Source organism: Lissotriton vulgaris, chromosome 4_1 (assembly GCF_964263255.1).
Source record: "Lissotriton vulgaris chromosome 4_1, aLisVul1.2, whole genome shotgun sequence".
Lineage (NCBI taxonomy): Eukaryota > Metazoa > Chordata > Amphibia > Caudata > Salamandridae > Lissotriton > Lissotriton vulgaris.
In genome coordinates this window covers 308,078,450-308,087,596 of record NC_141691.1, presented here as the reverse complement: position 1 = coordinate 308,087,596, position 9,147 = coordinate 308,078,450, and positions in this window count along the sequence as shown.

Sequence of the window (9,147 nt, the reverse complement as noted above, 5' to 3'; positions counted from 1 at the left end):
TTCACACTAACACTCAGTGTGATCCTTGACCAAAATTTAAAATCCAGACATTTTACAAGAAAACCTTTACCAGAGTGACATGAGACACACACAAAGAGAGAAATGACACACAGAAAGAGAGAGATTGGGCAGGTACAAAGTGACATGAGACACAGGCACAGAGTACCCTTTAAGCAAAGAGAGGCAAACAGTCAGCAGACACAGGTGACATTATTAAAAAATGTGAAGATGTAATTCCTTATTTCACACAGACACTCAGTGTTATCCTTGACGAAAATTTAAAAGCCTGACATTTTACAAGGAAACATTAACCAGAGTGACATGAGACACACAATTAGAGAGAAATGACACACAGAAAGAGAGAGATTGGGCAGGCACAAAGTGACATGAGACACAGGCACAGAGTACCTTTTAAGCTAAGAGAGGCAAACTGTCAGCAGACACAGGAGACATTATTAGAAAATGTAATTCCTTATTTCACACAGAGACTCAGTGTGATCCTTGACCAAAATTTGAAAGCCAGACATTTTACCAGAAAACATTTACCAGAGTGACATGAGACACACACAAAGTGAGAAATGACACACAGAAATAGAGAGATGGGGCAGGTACAAAGTGACATGAGACACAGGCACAGAGTACCCTTTAAGCTAGGAGAGGGAAACTGTCAGCAGACACAGGTGCATTATTAAAAAATGTGAAAATGTAATTCCTTATTTCACACTAACACTCAGTGTGATCCTTGACCAAAATTTAAAAGCCAGACATTTTACAAGAAAACCTTTACCAGAGTGACATGAGACACACACAAAGAGAGAAATGACACACAGAAAGAGAGAGATTGGGCAGGTACAAAGTGACATGAGACACAGGCACAGAGTACCCTTTAAGCTAAGAGAGGTAAACTGTCAACAGACACAGGTGACATTATTAAAAATGTGAAGATGTAATTCCTTATTTCACACAGACACTCAGTGTTATCCTTGACGAAAATTTAAAAGCCTGACATTTTACAAGGAAACATTAACCAGAGTGACATGAGACACACAATTAGAGAGAAATGACACACAGAAAGAGAGAGATTGGGCAGGCACAAAGTGACATGAGACACAGGCACAGAGTACCCTTTAAGCTAAGAGAGGTAAACTGTCAGCAGACACAGGAGACATTATTAGAAAATATAATTCCTTATTTCACACAGAGACTCAGTGTGATCCTTGACCAACATTTAAAAGCCAGACATTTCACCAGGAAACATTTACCAGAGTGACATGAGACACACACAAAGAGAGAAATGACACACAGAAAGAGAGAGATTGGGCAGGTACAAAGTGACATGAGACACAGGCACAGAGTACCCTTTAAGCTAAGGGAGGCAAACTGTCAGCAGACACAGGTGACATTATTAAAACATGTGAAAATGTAAATCCTTATTTCACACTAAAACTCAGTGTGATCCTTGACCAAAATTTTAAAGCCAGACATTTTACCTGGAAACATTTACCAGAGCGACGTGAGACACACACAAAGAGAGAAATGACACTCAGAAAGAGAGAGATTGGGCAGGTACAAAGTGACATGAGACATAGGCCCAGAGTACCCTTTAAGCTAAGAGAGGCAAACTGTCAGCAGACACAGGTGACATTATTAAAAAATGTGAAGATGTAATTCCTCATTTCACACAGACACTCATTGTGATCCTTGACCAAAATTTAAAAGCCAGACATTTTACCTGAAAACGTTTACCAGAGTGACATGAGACACACACAAAGAGAGAAATGACACACAGAAAGAGAGAGATTGGGCAGGTACAAAGTGACATGACACACAGGCACAGAGTACCCTTTAAGCTAAGAGAGGCAAACTGTCAGCAGACACAGGTGACATTATTGAAAATGTGAGATTATAATTCCTTATTTCACACAGACACTCAGTGTGATCCTTGACCAAAATTTAAAAGCCAGACATTTTACCAGAAAACATTTACCAGAGTGACATGAGACACACACAAAGAGAGAAATGACACACAGAAAGAGAGAGATTGGGCAGGTACAAAGTGACATGAGACACAGGCACAGAGTACCCTTTAAGCTAAGAGAGGCAAACTGTCAGCAGACACAGGTGACATTATTAAAAAAATGTGAAAATGTAATTCCTTATTTCACACAGACACTCAGTGTGATACTTGACCAAAATTTAAAAGCCAGACATTTTACCAGAAAACATTTACCAGAGTGACATGAGACACACACAAAGAGAGAAATGACACACAGAAAGAGAGAGATTGGGCAGGTTCAAAGTGACATGAGACACAGGCACAGAGTACCCTTTAGGCTAAGAGAGGCAAACTGTCAGCAGACACAGGTGACATTATTGAAAAATGTGAGAATATAATTCCTTATTTCACACAGACACTCAGTGTGATCCTTGACCAAAATTTAAAAGCCAGACATTTTACCAGAAAACATTTACCAGAGTGACATGAGACACACACAAAGAGAGAAATGACACACAGAAAGAGAGAGATTGGGCAGGTACAAAGTGACATGAGACACAGGCACAGAGTACCCTTTAAGCTAAGAGAGGCAAACTGTCAGCAGACACAGGAGACATTATTAAAAAATGTGAACATGTAATTCCATATTTCACACAGACACTCAGTGTGATCCTTGACCAAAATTTAAAAGCCAGACATTTTACCAGAAAACATTTACCAGAGTGACATGAGACACATACAAAGAGAGAAATGACACACAGAAAGAGAGAGATTGGGCAGGTACAAAGTGACATGAGACACAGGCACAGAGTACCCTTTAAGCTAAGAGAGGCACACTGTCAGCAGACACAGGAGCCTTTATTAGGAAATATAATTCCTTATTTCACACAGATACTCAGTGTGATCCTTGACCAACATTTAAAAGCCAGATATTTTACCAGAAAACATTTACCAGAGTGACATGAGACACACACAAAGAGAGAAATGACACACAGGAAGAGAGAGATTGGGCAAGTACAAAGTGACATGAGACACAGGCACAGAGTACCCTTTAAGCTAAGAGAGGCACACTGTCAGCAGACACAGGTGACATTATTAAAAATGTGAAAATGTAATTCCTTATTTCACACAGACACTCAGTGTTATCCTTGACGAAAATTTAAAAGCCAGACATTTTACAAGGAAACATTAACAAGAGTGACATGAGACACACAATTAGAGAGAAATGACACACAGAAAGAAAGAGATTGGGCAGGCACAAAGTGAAATGAGACACAGGCACAGAGTACCCTTTAAGTTTAGAGAGGCAAACTGTCAGCAGACACAGGAGACATTATTAGAAAATATAATTCCTTATTTCACACAGAGAATCAGTGTGATCCTTGACCAACATTTAAAAGCCAGACATTTCACCAGAAAACATTTACCAGAGTGACATGAGACACACACAAAGAGAGAAATGACACCCAGAAAGAGAGTGATTGGGCAGGTACAAAGTGACATGAGACACAGGCACAGAGTACCCTTTAAGCTAAGAGAGGCAAACTGTCAGCAGACACAGGTGACATTATTAAAAAAAATTGAAAATGTAATTCCTTATTTCAAAAAAAAACTCATTGTGATCCTTGACCAAAATTTTAAAGCCAGACATTTTACCAGAAAACATTTACCAGAGTGACATGAGACACACACAAAGAGAGAAATGACACACAGAAAGAGAGAGATTGGGCACGTGCAAAGTGACATGAGACACAGGCACAGAGTACCCTTTAAGCTAAGGGAGGCAAACTGTCAGCAGACACAGGTGACATTATTAAAAAATGTGAAAATGTAATTCCTTATTTCACACAGACACTCAGTGTGATCCTTGACCAAAATTTAAAAGCCTGACATTGTACCAGAAAACATTTACCAGAGTGACATTAGACACACACAAAGAGAGAATTGACACTCAGAAAGAGAGAGATTGGGCAGGTACAAAGTGACATGAGACACAGGCACAGAGTACCCTTTCAGCTAAGAGAGGCAACCTGTCAGCAGACAGAGGTGACATTATTAAAAAATGTGAAAATGTAATTCCTTATTTCACACAGACACTCAGTGTGATCCTTGACCAAAATTTAAAAGCCAGACATTTTACCAGAAAACATTAACCAGAGTGACATTAGACACACACAAAGAGAGAAATGACACACAGAAAGAGAGAGATTGGGCAGGTACAAAGTGACATGAGACACAGGCACAGAGTACCCTTTACGCTAAGAGAGGCAAACTGTCAGCAGACACAGGTGACATTATTAAAAAATGTGAAGATGTAATTCCTTATTTCACACACTCAGTGTGATCCTTGACCAAAATTTAAAAGCCAGACATTGTACCAGAAAACATTTACCAGAGTGACATGAGACACACACAAAGAGAGAAATGACGCACAGAAAGAGAGAGATTGGGCGGGCACAGAGTGACATGAGACACAGGCACAGTGTACCTTTTAAGCTAAGAGAGGTAAACGGTCAGCAGACACAGGAGACATTATTAGAAAATATAATTCCTTATTTCACACAGACACTCAGTGTGATCCTTGACCAAAATTTAAAAGCCAGACATTTCTCCAGAAAACATTTACCAAAGTGACATGGGACACACACAAAGAGAACAATGACACACAGAAAGAGAGAGATTGGGCAGGTACAAAGTGACACGAGACACAGGCACAGAGTATCCTTTAAGCTAAGAGAGGCAAACTGTCAGCAGACACAGGTGACATTATTGAAAAATGTGAGGATATAATTCCTCATTTCACACAGCAACTCAGTGTGATCCTTGACCAAATTTAAACGCCAGACCTTTTACCAGAAAACATTTACCAGAGTGACATGAGACACACACAAAGAGAGAAATGACACACATAAAGAGGGAGATTGGGCAGGTACAAAGTGACATGAGACACAGGCACAGAGTACACTTTAAGCTAAGAGAGGCAAACTGTCAGCAGACAGATGTGACATTATTAAAAAAAATTGAAAATGTAATTCCTTATTTCACACAGACACTCAGTGTGATCCTTGACCAAAATTTAAAAGCCAGACATTTTACTAGAAAACCTTTACCAGAGTGACATGAGACACACACATAGAAAGAAATGACACACAGAAAGAGAGAGATTGGGCAGGCACAAAGTACATGAGACACAGTACCCTTTAAGCTTAGAGAGGCAAACTGTCAGCAGACACAGGAGACATTATTAGAAAATATAATTCCTTATTTCACACAGACACTCAGTGTGATCCTTGACCAACATTTAAAAGCCAGACATTGTACCAGAAAACATTTTTCAGAGTGACATGAGACACACACAAAGAGAGAAATGACACACAGAAAGGCAGAGATTGGGCAGGTACAAAGTGACATGAGACACAGGCACAGAGTACCCTTTAAGCTAAGAGAGGCAGACTGTCAGCAGACACAGGTGACATTATTGAAAAATGTGAGAATATAATTCCTTATCTCACACAGACACTCAGTGTGATCCTTGACCAAAATTTAAAAGCCAGACATTTTACTAGAAAACATTTACCAAAGTGACATGAGACACACACAAAGAGAGAAATGACACACAGAAAGAGAGAGATTGGGCAGGCACAAAGTGACATGAGACACAGGCACAGAGTACCCTTTAAGCTAAGAGAGGCAAACTGTCAGCAGGCACAGGAGACATTATTAGAAAATAAAATTCCTTATTTCACACAGACACTCAGTGTGATCCTTGACCAAAATTTAAAAGCCAGACATGTTACCAGAAAACATTTACCAGAGTGACATGAGACACACACAAAGAGAGAAATGACACACAGAAAGAGAGAGATTGGGCAGGTACAAAGTGACATGAGACACAGGCAAGAGTAGCCTTTAAGCTAAGAGAGGTAAACTGTCAGCAGACACAGGAGACATTATTGGAAAATGTAATTCCTTGTTTCACACTAACACTCAGTGTGATCATTGACCAAAATTTAAAAGCCAGACATTTTACCTGAAAACATTTACCAGAGTGACATGAGACACACACAAAGAGAGAAATGACACACAGAAAGAGAGAGATTGGGCAGGTACAAAGTGACATGAGACACAGGCACAGAGTACCCTTTAAGCTAAGAGAGGCAAACTGTCAGCAGACACAGGTGACATTATTGAAAAATGTGAGAATATAATTCCTTATTTCACACAGACACTCAGTGTGATCCTTGACCAAAATTTAAAGGCCAGGCATTTTACCAGAAAACATTTACCAGAGTGGCATGAGACACACACAAAGAGAGAAATGACACACAGAAAGAGAGAGATTGGGCAGGTACAAAGTGACATGAGACACAGGCACAGAGTACCCTTTAAGCTAAGACAGGCAAACTGTCAGCAGACACAGGTGACATTATTAAAAAATGTGAAAATGTAATTCCTTATTTCACACAGACACTCAGTGTGATCCTTGACCAAAATTTAAAAGCCAGACATTTTACCAGAAAACATTTACCCGAGTGACATGAGACACACACAAAGAGAGAAATGACACACAGAAAGAGAGAGATTGGGCAGGTACAAAGTGACATGAGACACAGGCACAGAGTACCCTTTAAGCTAAGAGAGGCAAACTGTCAGCAGACACAGGTGACATTATTAAAAAAATTTGAAAATGTAATTCCTTATTTCACACAGACACTCAGTGTGATCCTTGACCAAAATTTAAAAGCCAGACATTTTACCAGAAAACATTTACCAAAGTGACATGAGACACACACAAAGAGAGAAATGACACACAGAAAGAGAGAGATTGGGCAGGTACAAAGTGACATGAGACACAGGCAAGAGTAGCCTTTAAGCTAAGAGAGGTAAACTGTCAGTAGACACAGGAGACATTATTGGAAAATGTAATTCCTTGTTTCACACTAACACTCAGTGTGATCATTGACCAAAATTTAAAAGCCAGACATTTTACCTGAAAACATTTACCAGAGTGACATGAGACACACACAAAGAGAGAAATGACACACAGAAAGAGAGAGATTGGGCAGGTACAAAGTGACATGAGACACAGGCACAGAGTACCCTTTAAGCTAAGAGAGGCAAACTGTCAGCAGACACAGGTGACATTATTGAAAAATGTGAGAATATAATTCCTTATTTCACACAGACACTCAGTGTGATCCTTGACCAAAATTTAAAGGCCAGACATTTTACCAGAAAACATTTACCAGAGTGGCATGAGACACACACAAAGAGAGAAATGGCACACAGAAAGAGAGAGATTGGGCAGGTACAAAGTGACATGAGACACAGGCACAGAGTACCCTTTAAGCTAAGACAGGCAAACTGTCAGCAGACACAGGTGACATTATTAAAAAATGTGAAAATGTAATTCCTTATTTCACACAGACACTCAGTGTTATCCTTGACCAAAATTTAAAAGCCAGACATTTTACCAGAAAACATTTACCAGAGTGACATGAGACACACACAAAGAGAGAAATGACACACAGAAAGAGAGAGATTGGGCAGGTGCAAAGTGACATGAGACACAGGCACAGAGTACCCTTTAAGCTAAGAGAGGCAAACTGTCAGCAGACACAGGTGACATTATTGAAAAATGTGAGAATATAATTCCTTATTTCACACAGACACTCAGTGTGATCCTTGACCAAAATTTAAAGGCCAGACATTTTACCAGAAAACATTTACCAGAGTGGCATGAGACACACACAAAGAGAGAAATGACACACAGAAAGAGAGAGATTGGGCAGGTACAAAGTGACATGAGACACAGGCACAGAGTACCCTTTAAGCTAAGAGAGGCAAACTGTCAGCAGACACAGGTGACATTATTAAAAAATGTGAAAATGTAATTCCTTATTTCACACAGACACTCAGTGTGATCCTTGACCAAAATTTAAAAGCAAGACATTTTACCAGAAAACATTTACCAGAGTGACATTAGACACACACAAAGAGAGAATTGACACTCAGAAAGAGAGAGATTGGGCAGGTACAAAGTGACATGAGACATAGGCCCAGAGTACCCTTTAAGCTAAGAGAGGCAAACTGTCAGCAGACACAGGTGACATTATTAAAAAATTGTGAAGATGTAATTCCTCGTTTCACACAGACACTCATTGTGATCCTTGACCAAAATTTAAAAGCCAGACATTTTACCAGAAAACATTAACCAAAGTGACATGAGACACACACAAAGAGAGAAATGACACACAGAAAGAGAGAGATTGGGCAGGCACAAAGTGACATGAGACACAGGCACAGAATACCCTTTAAGCTAAGAGAGGCAAACTGTCAGCAGGCACAGGAGACATTATTAGAAAATATAATTCCTTATTTCACACAGACACTCAGTGTGATCCTTGACCAAAATTTAAAAGCCAGACATTTTACCAGAAAACATTTACCAGAGTGACATGAGACACACACAAAGAGAGAAATGACACACAGAAAGAGAGAGATTGGGCAGGTACAAAGTGACATGAGACACAGACACAGAGTACCCTTTAAGCTAAGTGAGGCAAACTCAGGGTGATCCTTGACCAAAATTTGAAAGCCAGACATTTTACCAGAAAACATTTACCAGAGTGACATGAGACACACACAAAGTGAGAAATGACACACAGAAAGAGAGAGATGGGGCAGGTACAGAGTGACATGAGACACAGGCACAGAGTACCCTTTAAGCTAGGAGAGGGAAACTGTCAGCAGACACTGGTGATTATTAAAAAATGTGAAAATGTAATTCCTTATTTCACACTAACACTCAGTGTGATCCTTGACCAAAATTTAAAAGCCAGACATTTTACAAGAAAACCTTTACCAGAGTGACATGAGACACACACAAAGAGAGAAATGACACACAGAAAGAGAGAGATTGGGCAGGTACAAAGTGACATGAGACACAGGCACAGAGTACCCTTTAAGCAAAGAGAGGCAAACTGTCAGCAGACACAGGTGACATTATTAAAAAATGTGAAGATGTAATTCCTTATTTCACACAGACACTTAGTGTTATCCTTGACGAAAATTTAAAAGCCTGACATTTTACAAGGAAACATTAACCAGAGTGACATGAGACACACAATTAGAGAGAAATGACACACAGA